This window comes from Salvelinus alpinus, chromosome 6 (assembly GCF_045679555.1).
Source record: "Salvelinus alpinus chromosome 6, SLU_Salpinus.1, whole genome shotgun sequence".
NCBI classification, from domain to species: domain Eukaryota; kingdom Metazoa; phylum Chordata; class Actinopteri; order Salmoniformes; family Salmonidae; genus Salvelinus; species Salvelinus alpinus.
The window spans coordinates 19,738,938-19,758,788 of NC_092091.1; the positions used below are offsets into that span (position 1 = coordinate 19,738,938).

Below are 19,851 nucleotides of genomic sequence, written 5' to 3' on the forward strand. Positions count from 1 at the left end.
TGGGAGAATAGGGACTGGGATCCTACAGTACTACTAATTCCCACTCTGCTGTTCAGAGGGATGGAGTGATGGGAGGAGGGATGGAGTGATGGAAAAGAGGAGAGAGAGAAGGATGGCTGACTTCATGGCAGGCACTGACAGAGGCCCTGTCCTCTAGCCCTGCTACAGCATCACCTCCCAACCCCCAGTGCCAGAGAATCAGAGAGGAGACTCAGACACAAGCCCTTCCTGAGGGGTTAGAACAAAGAGCTGCTATGGCGGTGGTCACGGTGCTCTCATGCCCCCGAAAGCCATAAGGGCTGAAATGTCATTGCTTTTCACCAGAAGCAACAGATAAAGGTGCACATTTTTTCAAATGTGTGAGACGACATCTGATGTTTTTTGACAGGGGTTTGGCTATCTAACATTGATCAATTCATTTATTAATTTCTATCATGTTATTTTCAACATGTTACTTTCATGTGCTGCCCCGTATCTATCCTTATCACTTTAAACTCTTGATATGTTGAGATGAAGAGAGAATAGCGGGCATAAGGCAGATACATCTGCTTTCATCTAACCTCACCCTCAGGCTCAAATTGCAGGCACATAGAGCCTGGTAACACTTCTGCCTCAAAGTTGGACTTGAAAGGAGTTAGGTTAACATCGAGGCGGGAGCGGGAGCAAGCCTGCTACAGCTGTTTTAGATGGCAAAAATCGCCAATCAAAATGTATTATTTTTGGGAAGCCCAATTGATTCTGAGTTCGGGCATATAAAGTTTATATGTGAAAACTATTTCTAAGACGTGTACTTGCAGATTTTCCGAACTCACATGTTTGTTTAAATCACTTGCGCTGCTCGCACTTTGAAGTCTACAATGCAGGGGGTTATGCTAGATGGTGATGAACCGAGAGATCAGCCAATTGAAAGCAGAGGTTGTTTAGTCCGCTCCTACCATAGAATTCCATTCAAGTCCCGTTCTGAGGCGCTATGAAACCAGACGGTTCAAACAGAGAGACGGCTGGTGGACGAGATTACTGTAGCTTTGATATGGATACCCACACATTAACTCCATACTCATACTACTGAGAATGTTTACATTCGAAGGCCCACAAATCAATAACTGACTGGACTGATATACACAAATAACACCTGACTTAATACCTCAACCGAATAAAAACTCCCATCAGACTCTTGGTTTAGGAAAATTCAGCCTATAGCCAAGATATACAGAATGTAAATCTGCCACTTGCAGACCCGAGTGACCACTGTCGAACACATTAGCAAGTTGCCACTCGATAAAGGGCTTACGGGCCAAGTGTTCAGTTTGAGATTCATCCATACTATATACTGCAGCGGAGGTTCCTCAGGGGTAGAAGGAGAGGACCATCCTACTCAGTCAATTTCAGAAGAATTTAATATAATGAAACATTAAAAAAGTTATTATTTTTAGATAAAACTATACTAAATATATTCACGCCACCAAATAACTGATTAAAACACACTGTTTTGCATTGAAGGTCTACAGTAGTCTCAACACATTCTAGGATAGCACCATGGTGTAGCCGGAGGACAGCTATTTCCCATCTTCTGGCTACATTGACTTCGATACAAAACCTAGGAGGCTCGTAGGCCTTACCCCCTTCCATAGCCTACATGGTAATTATGACCACTTCCGGAGGACAACCTCCAACCAATCAAAGCTTTTACAATATGAACTAACATGCTGTCCATCCAATCATAGGATTAGGATCAGAGAACGAACCTAGTGTGGAGTATTGTGGTTGTGCCACAGAGCATTATGGGGGTTCTATGGGTTGCAAGCTTGGTGAGTTGTTGACATAATGGATAGAGATTGAGAGTAATAGTTCAGCATTCTTTGGATATTATTCAATTCAAATTAGTTTCTTCAAACTACAGGAGACGGAGGAAGTAGATTATATATTGTTTTCTGGTTTTAGAACTTTTGTGTAGAATTAGTGCAATTTATAACAATTTGCCTTGCCAACTTTAGTAGCAAGTGCTAACGTTAGCTAGCTACCAGAGTTCAGTTTTCTCCGTCAGAATGGCTAGCTAATGCTAACAACAATGTAGTGGATATTTTGTTGAAGAACCCCTTTCATTGCCCACATCAGAGTCAAGCTTCTTGGAAAAAGCCACATCGATCATGTAATGGACGAACGTCTGCATATTCAAACTGCGCAACACAACGAGAAGGTAAGAAGAAACAGGGTCACAAGTAGTTTATCAGCAAGAGTTGGCTTTCACTTAGGGGTACGATGAGAGGGAAAATTCAGCTAACAAGGGCAACTACAAGGAGCGTACATAGTTAATTGCACGTTACGATGCTTTACTTGCTGAGCATACGGAAGTTTCTACTGCCTTCTCTGGGATGTTGAAATCAATTCAGAATGATTTGATCGCTTCCATCGTATCATCCATTAAAAGTGAGATTAAAAAGAGAGGTTGACGCAGCACATTTTTTCGCTTGCGCAGAAGTAGGCTTTCCACATTACTCCGGTATCTATTTAGCAAAGGTGACAACACATAATCAATCACTCCGGACAGACACACGCAAAAACTCATTACATAAATGTTGCAGCAGCCTTGGCTAGACCTAAACATTAGAGATCTGATATGCTGAAAAAGAGACGATTTTTCAATCTGATCAGCTGTAGGCTACTAATAATAGCAGCTGCATACAGCCTATGCGCCCTGTTAATCTGGTCATGGTAAAAAAAAAAAGGTAATTTATAATCCATTTGTTTGTCAGGAGAAAATGTGAATGTGATCAAATTTGGTTTATATTCAAACTTGGCTAGGCTGCCTACACCTTTCCAATCCAAAATGATTAACTGGAATTAATCAATCAACATAATAGTGATGACATAGACTGTGAGTAAATGTTTTGGAAGGACTACAGTTGCATAAGCCTGCATGATGCAAACATGCAAAAAGCAAGCTCAGCCCTGTGAGTTCTATTCTCTATCAGTTGTTGTCTCTGTGTCTGGGTAGAGGAAACCCCCTTGTTAGTCTAGTCTAAATATAATTAATATGAACAAGTACAAGGTTGCTGCAGATTGACAGGGTTTTCATCCTCCCTAGAGCCAGGAGTTTTTTCCAGGAGTTTTTTAAAGTCATGTGACCTGATTAGAAAAACTGGTCCCATCATAGCCCATATAAAACTGATTAATCACTTCATACCCTATATGGTCCAGAGTTTTCCTGGTTAGGTTATCAAATAAGGAAACAATCCAGGCCCTAGAGGGAAAACATTGCCCCACCACCCTGCGACCTGTGTGCCACCAGTCTGCTCGCAGTTATCAGTTATCGTCATCGTCAGGTATGTGGATGATCAGGGCTTTATTCAGGAACATTTCTTGTGACACTTTAATGTGTCAAGTGGGCGAGATGCACAGTCTTTGTTTGACTTTGTGAATTCTGAGATGTCTGAGTTTAACTACATGGAGAAACTTGTTGCCCTAAACTATGATGGGACTGCTGTAATGGAATGTACAGTATCTGCTATTTGTATTTACAGCTGAGTCCCCTCCTGATCTCTGATTAATAGGTGATGACCAGTCCACTCCACTGCCATTGTCAACTCTCTCCTGACATGGACTGAAGCCACATCTCATGTGCCTGCTCATCCACAGGCACAATGAATGTTTCCTCTCCAAGCACTGTCAGTAGACCTGTCAATTTTCTCTCATTACTGTATGTATTGTCAATCCCATACACAAATACAGTCACATGTGATTTTACTCCATTCGTGGGCTAACTCATTTTTAGCTCTTTTGTCTAACAACAATTGAATTTGGAAATGTACATTCACTTAGGTTGGAGTCATTCAAACTCGTTTTTCAACCACTCTACACATTTCTTGTTAACAAACTATACTTTTGGCAAGTTGGTTAGGACATCTACTTTGTGCATGACACAAGCAATTTTTCCAACAATTGTTTACAGACAGATTATTTCACTTATAATTCACTGTATCACAATTCCAGTGGGTCAGAAGTTTACATACACTAAGTTCACTGTGCCTTTAAACAGCTTGGAAAATTCCAGAAAATTATCTAATGGCTTTAGAAGCTTCTGATAGGCTAATTGACATCATTTGAGTCAATTGGAGGTGTACCTGTGGATGTATTTCAAGGCCTACCTTCAAACTCAGTGCCTCTTTGCTTGACATCATGGGAAAATCAAAAGAAATCAGCCAAGACCTCAGAAAAAAATGGTAGACCTCCACAAGTCTGGTTCATCCTTGGGAGCAATTTCCAAACGCCTGAAGGTCCCACGTTCATCTGTACAAATAATAGTACACAAGTATAAACACCATGGGACCATGCAGCCGTCATACTGCTCAGGAAGGAGACGCGTTCTGTCTCCTAGAGATGAATGTACTTCGGTGTGAAAAGTGCAAATCAATCCCAGAACAACAGCAAAGGACCTTGTGAAGATGCTGGAGGAAAAAGGTACAAAAGTACGTATATCCACAGTAAATCGGGTCCTATATCGACATAACCTGAAAGGCCGTTCAGCAAGGAAGAAGCCACTGCTTAAAAACCGCCATAGAAAAGCCAGACTACGATTTGCATCGGAACATGGGGACAAAGATCGAACTTTTTGGAGAAATGTCCTCTGGTCTGATGAAACAAAAATAGAACTGTTTGGCCATAATTACCATCGTTATGTTTGGAGGAAAAAGGGGGAGGCTTGCAAGCTGAAAAACACCATCGCAACCTTGAATCACAGGGGGGTGCTTTGCGACAGAAGGAACTGGTGCACTTCACAAAATAGATGAGGAAGGAAAATTATGTGGATATATTGAAGCAACATCTCAAGACATCAGTCAGGAAGTTAAAGCTTGGTCGCAAATGGGTCTTCCAAATGGACAATGACCCCAAGCACACTTCCAAAGTTGTGGCAAAATGGCTTAAGGACAACAAAGTCAAGGTATTGGAGTGGCCATCACAAAGCCCTGACCTCAAACCTATAGAACATTTGTGGGCAGAACTGAAAAAGCGTGTGCGAGCAAGGAGGCCTAGAAACCTGACTCAATTACACCAGCTTTGTCAGGAGGAATGGGCCAAAATTCACCCAACTTATTGTGGGAAGCCTGTGGAAGGCTACCCGAAACGTTTGACCCAAGTCAAACAATTTAAAGGCAATGCTACCAAATACTAATTTAGTGTATGTAAACTTCTGACCCACTGGGAATGTGATGAAAGAGATAAAAGCTGAAATAAATAATTCTCTCTACTATTATTCTGACATTTCACATTCTTAAAATAAAGTGGTGATCCTAACTGACCTAAGACAGGGAATTTTTACTAGGATTAAAAGTCAGGAATTGTGAAAACCAGAGTTTAAATGTATTTGGCTAAGGTGTATGTAAACTTCTGACTTCAACTGTATGTAGTGTATTGTGTTATTGTTTTTTGTCTTCCCAGTCAAATCCTGTCCTGCCCTCAGTGGAAGAGTTGAGCTCCTCTCCAACACCATCCGTCTATGATGAGCTTGTCCTGCACTGAAGCTTATGAACACCTCATCCCCTGTCCTGCACTAAAGTCAAGCCTCTGAATACCTCAACTCATGCCTCATAACCTCATCCAATCACTGCTGTGATCCCTTCTACACTGTGTAGAAGTAGCTGTTTCATTTCCATTACCCATAATACTGTATTATAAATGTCTTTATTAAATGATTTAGGTTAAAATAATTAGACTTTGACGATTTTTTAAACACACTTTGTCATCTCCATGCGGGCCGCGCCTATACTGTGGGTCTCCCATCCTCCTCATTTTTTCAAGTCACCAGCCTCCACTGATATACTGTATATATACTACAGTACACAGCCTACTATATACAGTATCATATACTGCAGAGGTATTCAACTAGGGCTCTGCGGAGGTACTGCAAGTGCCGCTGGCTGTCGGAAAGCTTTCTTGACTTGGAAATACATTTTTGCCAACACATGGCTAACCTTTGTTTAACCATCCATTCTAGCTAATAGGATATGTTAGAGTTGACACTTCCTCTTCCAAGTATGTGGGAAGGTCAAAATAACGAAAAACTATCTACCAAATCTAATCATTTTAAAATGTTGATTACTTCTCTTTGCCATTATCATTCACCTGATGATAAAAAAAAAAAATAGAAGGCCAGCATGCCGGGGTCGCCTCTTCACTGTTGACGTTGAGACTGGTGTTTTACGGGTACTATTTAATGAAGCTAACAGTTGAGGACTTGTGAGGCGTCTGTTTCTCAAACTAGACACTCTAATGTACTTGTCCTCTTGCTCAGTTGTGCACCGGGGCCTCCCACGTCTCTTTCTATTTTGGTTAGAGACAGTTTGCGCTGTTCTGTGAACGGAGTATTACAGAGCGTTGTACGAGATCTTCAGTTTCTTGGCAATTTCTCACAGGGAATAGCCTTCATTTCTCAGAACAAGAATAGACTGTCTAGTTTCAGAAGAAAGTTCTTTGTTTCTGGCTATTTTGAGCCTGTAATCGAACCCACAAATGCTGGTGCTCCAGATACTCAACTAGTCTAAAGAAGGCCAGTTCTTTGCTTCTTTATTCAGGACAACAGTTTTCAGCTGTGCTAACATAATTGCAAAAGGGTTTTCTAATGATCAATTAGCCTTTTAAAATGATAAACATGGATTAGCTAACACAACGTGCCATTGGAACACAGGAGTGATGGTTGCTGATAATGGGCCTATGTATGCCTATGTACGTAGATATTCCATAAAAAATTATCTGTTTCCAGCTACAATAGTCATTTACAACATTAACAATGTCTACACTGCATTTCTGATCAATTTGATGTTATTTTAAAGGACAAAAAATGTCCATTAATGTGACCCCAAATTTTTGAACGGTAGTGTACATGGAAAATAATGAGCAACAACAGCAATGGTTCTCAAAATAAGGGTCTAAGTAAGGAAGTTAGAAATGCAACTGTCTGATTGTAGATAATGTGTCCACTAGCAATGCATGGCCTCTCTAACCATAAAGTCTAAATCTATTAGGGGCCAGGGGCAGTCGTCATCAAACAGTCTGCTTTTGGAATACTCCATCAGAAAGAAGCCTGTGTGGATGTGCCACAAAGCTCTTAAGCCTGCATGTTCCTGTCAAAATATGGATTATGGCTCCTCTCTGCTTTTATCTTCAAACAAGGCTTTCAACCATCTGTTGTCTATGCTGCGGTCAAAGTCAAGAGACCTCTGATTCCAAAGTGTCTGAAGAAGAAAATAGAGCACGGTTGGAGAGAGGGGAATAGTGACACGCTGGTCACAGAACAGAAAAGGCCAAAGAACTTTTGATGCGTGAAAACCTCAGAATTTACTTTTCTCCGTCTCTCTTGAAGAAAAAAAGAGAACGCGTTCAAGGTCCGGGGGATTGGGAAATGTTATTTTTTATTTCCATTCAGAGTGACTTTCTGAAGCACACACAGAGACCTGAAAAGCCATGGTTACAGCAGTTTAGTAACCATCCTATTTCGAAATTGTAGGCTTTCCAGATGTGTGTGTGTGGTGCCACTCAGCTCCTTAAGCTGCTCAGCAGTATGGCTTCCTAGCGTATCCACAGCCAGTATGAGATTGCAGAAACTTCTCCTCCTGTCATATTTCAACTGCCTACACTGGGCATGCTAATACAACACAATGCAGAAAAAGGCTTTTTATCATTCTTAATAACTGATACCTATCTACATGTGAATGTTGTTCCTAGAATGTGGCCAGGTTTTGACATTTATAGGATCAGTCAAACCTTGATAATGAAGTTGTTTTTCTTCCTCTAGCTGAAAAGCTTTAATGTTGATTTTTTCATACCTTCTCATTCCATGTGCTGTTGCGCCTTGCCTCCAGCACTTGAGTATGCACATCTTGGTGGATGTCCTTCCCCCCCTCCCCCAGTTAGTAATTTCCTGCCATTCAGCTCTGAGAGGTGTAATGAGTGTTTGGGCTGCCGGAGCTCTTATCTGTTGTGACAAATAACTGTTGAGCAGAAACAACAGCAGATTGCCATGTATAACACACAATACACAAAAACAAGCAAAAAATGAAATCTTCTCCCAAGGCAGATGTTAAGAACGGCTCACTTAATTGGCTTCAGAACACTTTTCCTCCATCACACTAGACCTGTTAAGCAGACCGAGCGTGCCGGAGATGCAACGTCTCTTTTAGATAAAAGCTCATCTTCATGCCAGAAGTGACTCCCAAGGCTATTATGTTCAGTCATCAGTGGAAAAGCAGCAACAAACCTTTGTACATAAGACACTGAGGATAGCCATCTGAAAAACACCACTGCGGATTACTCCTGTCAGCTCCATACCAGACGTACATTATGGTAATAGAACCATCTGAGAAAAATATATCATTTCTTGATTTTTACTTAACCCATCCTCACCTCCGTCCATCCACTCCTCAATGAGACAATTTAGACTTGTCCTTGGCTCAAAGGCAGCAAGACTTGAAATGCGTTTAGAATTGGTGCACCGCATCAAAGAGACCGGGAGCTTATTTTCAAGTATTTTGCGCCCAAGGCTAAAGTGGTTCTGAGGCGGCTACTCCCTGTAAATAGTTTTGAATTGTCTCTCTCTACTCTGGCTCGGAGAGAGACTCTGTGTGATTCTGTCTCCTACGGTGCTCTGGTCTCTCTTCATGCTCTCTCATCACCAGAGGTACCAGTGGAAAAAAACTGTGCATAATAGCTAAACTAAGCTAAATCCAGTCAGCCAGGGCCAAGGTGCCGATGCATGTTTTTTGCTTTGATGGATCAAACTTCATCTTCTCTTGCATTTGATATAGTGCTTTGCTAGTATACACTTTAAGTTTCAGAGAAAGTGTTTCTCTTTTTGACTGGTCTTATAGTGAAGATGTGTAGAAATACTACATGAAAGAAGCAGAGGGTTCTCAGAAACTAGTCAACAGCTAGCTCTAGTCATGACTAAACAGCACAGGAAAATGGAAGGGATTGGAGAGAAGAGAAACAGAATGAAGATGTCACAGAAAAGAGGACACCAATGGGAGATAAGAAACCACTCCAACACTCATCATTACCAATTCCTCTTCAAATGTTCAAATTATTTTGGGGAAATTATGAAAGCAATCAACATCAACACAGGCCAGGGAAAAGGGATAATACATTTTGTAATTTGTGAGAAAAATAGTTTATCTATAATTACAGTATGTTTATCTGGCTGGGTGAAATCTGAGGGGGAATCGCTGAAACTTGTGGCAGTTGGCGTGTTGGCAGGGTAGGTGGAGGACATGGGCCTCGCCTGAGGATAGAGTATTCTCTCTCTTTTACTGTGCTTCCCCTCTTCTCTCTGTAGTCTGTCTAGTCTGGTAGATCACCACAACATGGGATGGCACTAGCCTTATTCCTTATCTTGTGACTGCTGCCAACCAGGCACTCTGAACCCTCAGAGTACATATCATTATTTATAATAAGAAAGCTTGCTACTGTATGATTACCTCTATGCTTTTAACCATAAAGAACACTTCATTTAGTATGTCGGTTAAAAACCCATAAAACATGAATATTGTCTTGGGGCTGCCACAGTGTAATTTGCCACTCATCCGTTTAGTCTGTGGTCCATTTAGTTTTTGTATCATTAAAGATGATACAAATCAAATACACGCTAACATGAAAGCGCTTGGATTCTGCCCATGCCCCCCCCAAACCCCTCCCCCTCTCCCCTCACTTCCCCCTCCCTTTCTCCCCCCTCTTCCCTCTATTCCCCCTCCCCGTCCCCTGCCCTCTCTTCCCCCTGTCCCCCTCTCTCTCCCTCTCTTCCCCCTCTCCCCCGTCTCCCTTCTCTTCCCTCCCCTTCTCTCCCCACTCTCCCCTCCCCCCCCAGCCAGTTGATATGCCCTTGCATGGATGGAAATGTATTTCAAACTCTCAAACCTTGCAGTGCATTTGTGCCGAACTAATTTAAGCGAATTACAACGCAAATTGTACGAAATGTGCTCTGTGACCATTACAATCCTGTTTGCTATGCTTAGCAAGGATGCTTTAGCCATCACACCCTCACAAATACACCCTGCTTACAATCACACACACACTCACGCACACACGCACCCACACATACACACACACACACAAACTTTCCAAGTAACAAACACACACCAACGCACAAACTATCTTACTCCAGATTTTTCTTTGAAATCAAACTAATGCATTCATTTAATATTGTTTTGCTGTCTTTTTACATCTCACAGAGACAAACACTGAACACTTCTTTCCCCTCTTGTGACTTTGACCAACATTGGGCGGTATAGTGATCCAGCCATGGAACTTTAATGAAAGGTTTTATAACAAAGCATGCACGCTTGGTTGGTCTAATGAGATCCCTAACTGTTTCTGCCATCTGCCTAACTCAAGTCATGACATTAGCTATGCAGCCAGCTTGGAATGGAATCCTCCCCTTTATACATCTATTCTCTTATGTCAAACAAACAGACACATTTCTCACGTAAAGCTTCGGTACAATTGTCACGACACATAAACCTACAACTTACTTTCTAACATTCCAATCAAATAAGACATAATATATGCTTCTGTAGTTATGTAGCAAATAGTACATATTTTACTGTGCACTCACATTTCTACTTACAGGTAAATATTACAGGCAAAAACAAATATTTCCCTGTCTCCTTCATTTCTGTACGGTTTTAGTGTTATTGGTGTGCTGTGCAGCGTACAGTATGGAGAGTCCTTGCTTTAAGTAAATGTGGAGTGATTGACTAGTCTCTGTTGGAGAAAATAGTTCTCCATTCATTCCTGGGCTTCCAGAGGCAAAACGTCCTTCAGGAGAGTAAACACAGTCTGACAGCCCCTGTGATGAGGACGGGCGACGGGGACTCTACAGCCCAGGCAAACGCATAGCTAGGAACAGACTCTACGCCCCTGCATGTCGTACGACAGCTCACACCGCTCCCCGCTAACTCAGTGACCAACCACCAACCGTCAAACAACACTGCTGCTGACTTTGGACACTTTGGCCTTTGCCTTTGTTAGTCACGTTGGAGTTTGTTTGTTTGCTTTGGTCGTTAGGGGGTTGACTTTGGTATCTGTAAAGTTTTAATCTGTCTGATAAATCTGAATCTGTCTGATAAATTAAAAAGTGATGAGTGTGAATCTTGAGGGATGAGGTGCTTCTAAGTATATTAGTGCTCCCCCCCATTCCCAGGTCTCAGATCTGTGCTCCCTGTTGGAAAGCAAATTGAAAATCGGAGCGCCCATCAGAGACCGGATTAGGCCGTTTTCCCGACATGCTTATATTGCGGTAATCTCCTATGCAGATCACATCTGCAGCTAATTGATGGATTTGCCAGAGGATCTGAGAGTGGCTTGCTCCGCTGTGCACTCGTGTTTATTTTCAGAAGCAGTTTGTTTTTAACTGTTGCCTGGCCGGAGCGGCTCGGAACCCACGTCAACACTGACCCCACTGTCAGGAAGCAGGAGGAGTCACACAACGCTCCCACAACCCTCTCACAACGCCCCGCAAATCCCACCTAATTACCCAGGACAGACATGATCACTCCAACACGTTGGTTCTACATGAATAATTCACAGCAGCACATGTTGCATACTGAGTGTACAAAACATTAGGAACACCTGTCTAATATTGAGTTGGACACCCTTTTGCTCTCAGAACAACCTCAATTTGTCAGGGTATGGACTCTACAAGGTGTCGAAAGCGTTCCGAAGGGATGCTGGCCCATGTTGACTCCAATGCTTCCCACAGTTGTGTCAAGTTGGCTGGATGTCCTTTGGGTGATGGACCATTCATGATACACACGGGGAAACAGTTGAGTGTGAAAAACCCAGCAGCGTTGCAGTTCTTGACACACTCAAACCGGTGCACCTGGCACCTACTACCATATCCCATTCAAAAGTGCTTACAAATGTTGTCTTCTTCACCCTCTTAATAGTACACATACACAATCCATGTCTCAAGGCTTAAAAAGCCTCATTTTTAACTGTGTCCTCCCCTTCATCTACGCTGATTAATAAAGTGGATTTAACAGGTGACATCAACAAGGGATCATAGCTTTCACCTGGTCAGTCTATGTCATGGAAAAAACAGTTCCTAATGTTTTGTACACTCAGTATATATTGTTGTCCTGAAAGCCCACTGGCTGACTCCTAACTGCATCCTCACAGAGAGGATGAAGTGGGGTACCTGTGTCTACACATGCAGAATATGCTTACATACACATGGTGTTTAGCAGCTCAGCCCTGCAGTGTCACATAGTGTCCTGGAAGGCAGAGCTGTGAACGCTTAACACACGCCGACCAGACAGCCTTCAGAGGAGAACACATCAGCAGTCGGCATCTTCCCTGAAGACATGTACAACTTCCTCCACACACAGCTAGACACACTGTTTTACAACACTCCAACACACACCCACACCCTCACTCACATCAGGGAGGGGGGAGTGTGTGAGTGTAAATGTGTATGTGTGTATGTCTGCGAGGGGAGGGGGGGCAGTGCTTGAGAAATGTGTTAAGAGGGTGGGGGTTGTGGCAAGCAATGATCTATTTTTTCCCATTATCCTGCCTGCATACGTGTGCCTCATTTACATTCATGGTTATCCAGATAATGAAGCTTTCAATCTGGGGGATCCTGTGGTGAGAACAATGAACCCAATTACCTCCCGCCGCCTGCGAAATGGGATGGCAGACTCTGAGACAGATGGGAAAGGCTGCGGTCGGCCGGCAATCCAATCATATTCATCTCACTCTCATGTTTCCCTGTTCCCGTGCGCGTCGCAACTTATCAACAGGCTGAGGCCAAAGCCCTGGGATCATTACATCAAACATACCACACACCAACCCCCCTCCCACCACCCCACCTACCTTCAACCTGCAGCCACAGGAAGACATGCTAGTGTCCCCCGGGCCCCTCTGTCTCTCCCCTCATCTCACATGCTACTCATGGTTCTTCCTCCGTCCCTTCATGTGCCCTGGAAGCTGGATTGTTCTTGAACACTCCACCTCCGCAGACAGTTTTTTTTTATTTTGCAAATATCCGTCTCAATCTTGAAGTACTTATTAGTGAGAAAGTATCGTACGAGGAACATTTCAAATGAATTATGAAGCACGCTCAGGTTTCCGTTTGAGCTTTATCATTTTACAGTTAGTTTTACACTCATATTTGAAATCATTCAGAGAAGCACTTAGAGGAGAAAAATGATACAGTACATTATCACTTAGAGGAGAAAATGATACAGTACATTATCATTTAGAGGAGAAAAATGATACAGTCCATTATCACTTAGAGGAGAAAAATGATACAGTACATTATCACTTAGAGGAGAAAAATTATATAGTACATTATCAGTATATTATAAAACTGGTTGTTTGGATCCTGGATGCTGATTGGACAAGCAGCATTCCAAGCCGTGCTGTATTGGCCGTCACAGGCACTCTATGTCTGTTAACAGTTCAATCTGAAAATGATCACTGCATCTCCATAAGAATATCATGTTCTGTTGCTGTCCCAATCATCTCTTTTATTTATCTCAACTCGCACATTATTTCTCCTTGCTTCCAGCCTAGCATTTAGTTTGTTACAGCAGGGGTTAATATAAGCCTAGCATTTAGTTTGTTACAGCAGGGGTTAATATAAGCCTAGCATTTAGTTTGTTACAGCAGGGGTTAATATAAGCCTAGCATTTAGTTTGTTACAGCAGGGGTTAATATAAGCCTAGCATTTAGTTTGTTACAGCAGGGGTTAATATAAGCCTAGCATTTAGTTTGTTACAGCAGGGGTTAATATAAGCCTAGCATTTAGCTTGTTACAGCAGGGGTTAATATAAGCCTAGCATTTAGCTTGTTACAGCAGGGGTTAATATAAGCCTAGCATTTAGTTTGTTACAGCAGGGGTTAATATAAGCCTAGCATTTAGTGTGTTACAGCAGGGGTTAATATAAGCCTAGCATTTAGTTTGTTACAGCAGGGGTTAATATAAGCCTAGCATTTAGTTTGTTACAGCAGGGGTTAATATAAGCCTAGCATTTAGCTTGTTACAGCAGGGGTTAATATAAGCCTAGCATTTAGTTTGTTACAACAGGGGTTAATATAAGCCTAGCATTTAGTTTGTTACAACAGGGGTTAATATAAGCCTAGCATTTAGTTTGTTACAGCAGGGGTTAATATAAGCCTAGCATTTAGCTTGTTACAGCAGGGGTTAATATAAGCCTAGCATTTAGTTTGTTACAGCAGGGGTTAATATAAGCCTAGCATTTAGCTTGTTACAGCAGGGGTTAATATAAGCCTAGCATTTAGTTTGTTACAGCAGGGGTTAATATAAGCCTAGCATTTAGTTTGTTACAGCAGGGGTTAATATAAGCCTAGCATTTAGTGTGTTACAGCAGGGGTTAATATAAGCCTAGCATTTAGTTTGTTACAGCAGGGGTTAATATAAGCCTAGCATTTAGTTTGTTACAGCAGGGGTTAATATAAGCCTAGCATTTAGCTTGTTACAGCAGGGGTTAATATAAGCCTAGCATTTAGTTTGTTACAACAGGGGTTAATATAAGCCTAGCATTTAGTTTGTTACAACAGGGGTTAATATAAGCCTAGCATTTAGTTTGTTACAGCAGGGGTTAATATAAGCCTAGCATTTAGCTTGTTACAGCAGGGGTTAATATAAGCCTAGCATTTAGTTTGTTACAGCAGGGGTTAATATAAGCCTAGCATTTAGTTTGTTACAGCAGGGGTTAATATAAGCCTAGCATTTAGTTTGTTACAGCAGGGGTTAATATAAGCCTAGCATTTAGCTTGTTACAGCAGGGGTTAATATAAGCCTAGCATTTAGTTTGTTACAGCAGGGGTTAATATAAGCCTAGCATTTAGTTTGTTACAGCAGGGGTTAATATAAGCCTAGCATTTAGTTTGTTACAGCAGGGGTTAATATAAGCCTAGCATTTAGCTTGTTACAGCAGGGGTCAATATAAGCCTAGCATTTAGCTTGTTACAGCAGGGGTTAATATAAACCTAGCATTTAGTTTGTTACAGCAGGGGTTAATATAAGCCTCGCTGTCTGCCTGTCTGACCTCGGAAACAATGTTTCACTTTTGAATTTCAATCTCTGTATCATACATAGAGAATGAACGGTTCTCAGGTGAGACGAGACAACATTTTCTGAGCTAGGCGAAATCACACATCAACATCATTATCATGGACAGATCCAAGTAAATGTCAATAGAAGAAAAGCTCAAACAAATGAAAATGCAGCTAGTGTATTGTCATTCCAGGCTCAATGTTTGACGTAACTTAGTTAGCTTAAGTTGGCTAGCTAGCTAGCTAGCAAGTGACAAGAACGTTATCCAGCTTGCATAGCACCCATTTTGTTTAGAACAGACGACCAGGGCTTTTTGCATAGCAACTATGCAAAAATAATTAACGACTGGGTCTCGTCTGTAGCAACATGACCAAAATGACTAACAAGCTGATTTGTCCGGACTATGTCTTCTGGTGGAAGAATGAAATTGTATTTATTTAATTATCAAAATAATGTTTAAATTAAAATATGTAACTCATCGTTTAAATATGTTGCTATCAGTTTTATGAAAGAAATAAGTGCTGTACTAGGAATACAGTCTTAGGTAAATGGCGTTGTCTGGCCCGACGTGATAGCGTCAGCACTGCCTCGCGTGCCTTATTGCTTAATTATTGCACACAGAGTATGTCCACTCTGTGTGCAATATTATGTGACTTGTTAAGCAAATTTGTCTATGTCATTCTGTGGCATGAGGTTGACTTGGCTCTGACGTGAAAGTTGCTGTCTTTGTTGAACCATGAAAAATAGAAACCTCTTTGTAATGAACAGTGGTCCATTCTATTAAATTAGCATGTCCCATCTTACATCCCTCTCACAAATGATGTATACCGGTATCTAAAGATAGATTAGAACATATACAAGTCTCATAACACATGATATTCTGTAAATAATGAACCCCTTTTTTATTAAAGGCTTAGGAAACATCCATGTAAACAATTGAAATAGTGAATATTTAACCATATGTACATGACCAATGTCTCAGGACATGATGTCAGAAGATGCAAGGTATGCCTGTGAAATGACACCCTATAGAATCTACAGTACTACTGCATAGTACATTAACTACTATTAAAAGTGAGAAGTAGGCATTGGCCTATTCCACCCATGCTCTATCAAGGTTTTCCAGCACACAGTAGCTATGTTGGTACTGTACTTCAAACAATGTGTAGGCAGGTTGCTTAGGATTCAAACCTTCTCAAACAGCCTAATTCATACTTTATGGGGACGCTATAGCCTCGTTTTAATCTGACATCTAGAATTTGAGCTAGGTAGCCACAGAAAATACTCTGAGAGGTGGGAAGGGTGTTGTGTACCTCCAAGTTGATTTGCACATTTTCATCGACATTGGTGTCATATTGGCATAGATATGATGATAGGGAGATACTACAGACATAGCTTTGGCTACCTGTGTGGAAAAGCCACAGTAGTACTGTATATGTCAGCATAATTGACATATAACTACAATTGTTATATGTCAGTACAGAAGGCTATATGATAGAGTGCATGTCTAGAGCTTAACTCATATTTCCCTCATATGGCCTCTAAGTTTGACGATGTGATCGATGGTAATTGATTCGGTGCTAAATTCCAGGGTCTTGAAGTTTCTCCAGCTAGTCACGCCATACTGCTTTAGCCTGCGTCCCAAATGGCACCTTATTGCCTATGAAGTGCATTACTTTTGACCAGGGACTATAGAGTGCCATTTGGGATGCAGTTTATTAGAGAGGATCAGCATACTAATGCGACTGCCTGGGTTGCTGCTCAGCTCTGCTCCCCTGTGTGGCATAGCTGTTTCTATGTTGGTAAATGTCAGGAGAGGAGGTATGTGTGCTCTGTGTACTCTGTGCTGTGCTTCTCCCTGCCTGGTATTCATTCTCCACATCCACTGAACCTGCAGGATACATTATTGATAAGCTACTAATTAGGCTTATTGCAATTTCAGCTGACCTTTCCCCGAGAACATCCCAGATCATTATCAGTCGCATACTCTCCTGAAATTGCAAAGGTAATCTACAGTCCACCTCCCCCCACCTCCCCCTCAACTCTCCCATGAAGATGTGTGTGTGTGTGTGTGTGTGTGTGTGTGTGTGTGTGTGTGTGTGTGTGTGTGTGTGTGTGTGTGTGTGTGTGTGTGTGTGTGTGTGTGTGTGTGTGTGTGTGTGTGTGTGTGTGTGTGTGTGTGTGTGTTCCTCTGTTTACATGCTGAGAGTTACTAAGGTTGCTCTTAAATTGCCTTTCTACACTGAGCTCTCCATGTAACTGCACCTAGAACTAGAGACATACTGTTGTTGCAGACTGGGTCCCTTTACCCTTGCATTGATTGTTGTTTTAATATGATGATGTTATCACAGCGTATGTTGATGTCAAGGAGCTGTATGCAGGAGGCCTACTGTTTGCCTAACGACTCACCCTGAATTTAATTCCACTGTTCTATTGATCGTTACAAAATAAATGTCAGTTGGCCGCAGTGATGTGGATGGGTAGCCAGGCAAGCCTACTGTACCATTGCATCTTACATTAAACGTGGCACTGTCATGGTGATTAACAGCATTAACATCTCTCAAATGTGAAGGCAGCTACATTCTTTTTCAAAATCAATGTAATTGTTTGATCTGGAATCCTAATTAGATGCATCACATGTACCTTTTCATTCACAAGGTCGTATTAGTTATCCATTGCAGCTGCATAAGAGTTGTCTTATAATTGCTAGTCTTGTTAAGTATTAATAATAATTGCATGCATGGACTAGGAATTAAAATTTACAAATGTAGAGAACAGATTTAGAAGAAATTGAATGTTTGCAGTGGGATTTTTGGCAGAGTGCTGTTGTTTTCCTATCAAAGTAAACCTTTCAAATGTGTGTACCATTTTGTCTGTTCTGATAATCTGTTAAAGGATCAAATATTTATTTTCTCAAACTTTGTCCAGACATTTTTCTTTCACGGAATGATAATTTAAGTGAGGGCCCGTGCAGTCACTGGAGATGATACATTTACAAGGTTTACCATTCAGGGGAAAAATTTATGTTCTTTGAAGGTCGCTGTGATGAATCTCTGCTTCTATTCCTTTCTTCTTCTCCCTGTCTGGTTTACAGTGAGGGAAAAAAGTATTTGATCCCCTGCTGATTTTGTACGTTTGCCCACTGACAAAGATATTATCAGTCTATAATTTTAATGGTAGGTTTATTTGAACAGTGAGAGACAGAATAACAACAAAAATATCCAGAAAAATGCATGTCAAAAATGTTATAAATTGATTTGCATTTTAATGAGGGAAATAAGTATTTGACCCCTTCTCAATCAAAAAGATTTCTGGCTCCCAGGTGTCTTTCATACAGGTAACGAACGGAGATTAGGAGCATACTCTTAAAGGGAGTGCTCCTAATCTCAGTTTCTTACCTGTATAAAAGATACCTGTCCACAGAAGCAATCAATCAATCAGATTCCAAACTCTCCACCATGGCCAAGACCAAAGAGCTCTCCAAGGATGTCAGGGACAAGATTGTAGACCTACACAAGGCTGGAATGGGCTACAAGACCATCGCCAAGCAGCTTGGTGAGAAGGTGACAACAGTTTCTGTGATTATTCGCAAATGGAAGAAACACAAAAGACCTGTCAATCTCCCTCAGCCTGGGGCTCCATGCAAGATCTCACCTCGTGAAGTTGCAATGATCATGAGAACGGTGAGGAATCAGCCCAGAACTACACAGGAGGATCTTGTCAATGATCTCAAGGCAGCTGGGACCATAGTCATCAAGAAAACAATTGGTAACACACTATGCCGTGAAGGACTGAAATCCTGCAGCGCCCGCAAGGTCCCCCTGCTCAAGAAAGCACATATACATGCCCGTCTGAAGTTTGCCAATGAACATCTGAATGATTCAGAGGACAACTGGGTGAACGTGTTGTGGTCAGATGAGACCAAAATGGAGTTCTTTGGCATCAACCCAACTTGCCGTGTTTGGAGGAGGAGGAATGCTGCCTATGACCCCAAGAAACCATCCCCACCGTCAAACATGGAGGTGGAAACATTATGCTTTGGGGGTGTTTTTCTGCTAAAGGGACAGGACAACTTCACCGCATCAAAGGGAATCTTGGGTGAAAACCTCCTTCCCTCAGCCAGGGTATTGAAAATGGGTCGTGGATGGGTATTCCAGCATGACAATGACCCAAAACACACGGCCAAGGCAACAAAGGAGTGGCTCAAGAAGAAGCACATTAAGGTCCTGGAGTGGCCTAGCCAGTATCCAGACCTTAATCCCATAGAAAATCTGTGGAGGGAGCTGAAGGTTCGAGTTGCCAAACGTCAGCCTCAAAACCTTAATGACTTGAAGAAGATCTGCAAAGAGGAGTGGGACAAAATCCCTCCTGAGATGTGTGCAAACCTGGTGGCCAACTACAAGAAACGTCTGACCTCTGTGATTGCCAACAAGGGTTTTGCCACCAAGTACTAAGTCATGTTTTGCAGAGGGGTCAAATACTTATTTCCCTCATTAAAATGCAAATCAATTCATAACATTTTTGACATGCGTTTTTCTGGATTTTTTTGTTGATATTCTGTCTCTCACTGTTCAAATAATCCTACCATTAAAATTATAGACTGATCATTTCTTTGTCAGTGGGCAAACGTACAAAATCAGCAGGGGATCAAATACTTTTTTCCCTCACTGTAGATGCTCACCCCTCCCTGCTCCCCCTTAAAGGAAGTGTGCTGATGTCTTCTGCTCTTCCATTACAATCACATTTCTGCAGTGATGAGAGCTGACTGGAACACAGAATAC

The 19,851-nt window shown here is 41.8% G+C and overlaps 1 protein-coding gene and 1 long non-coding RNA gene across 14 annotated transcripts in view; one reads left to right on the plus strand and one right to left on the minus strand.

Annotated features, from left to right (window-relative positions):
* LOC139578331 (CUGBP Elav-like family member 5) overlaps positions 1–19,851 on the minus strand; it is a 372,214-nt gene that overhangs the window by 71,830 nt on the left and 280,533 nt on the right. The gene's annotated exons all lie outside the window — the stretch shown is intronic.
* On the plus strand, positions 1,997–5,553 carry LOC139578332 (uncharacterized). The gene is made up of 3 exons (XR_011675533.1): positions 1,997–2,197; positions 3,552–3,665; positions 5,437–5,553. It is a non-coding gene; the product is annotated as an uncharacterized lncRNA (long non-coding RNA).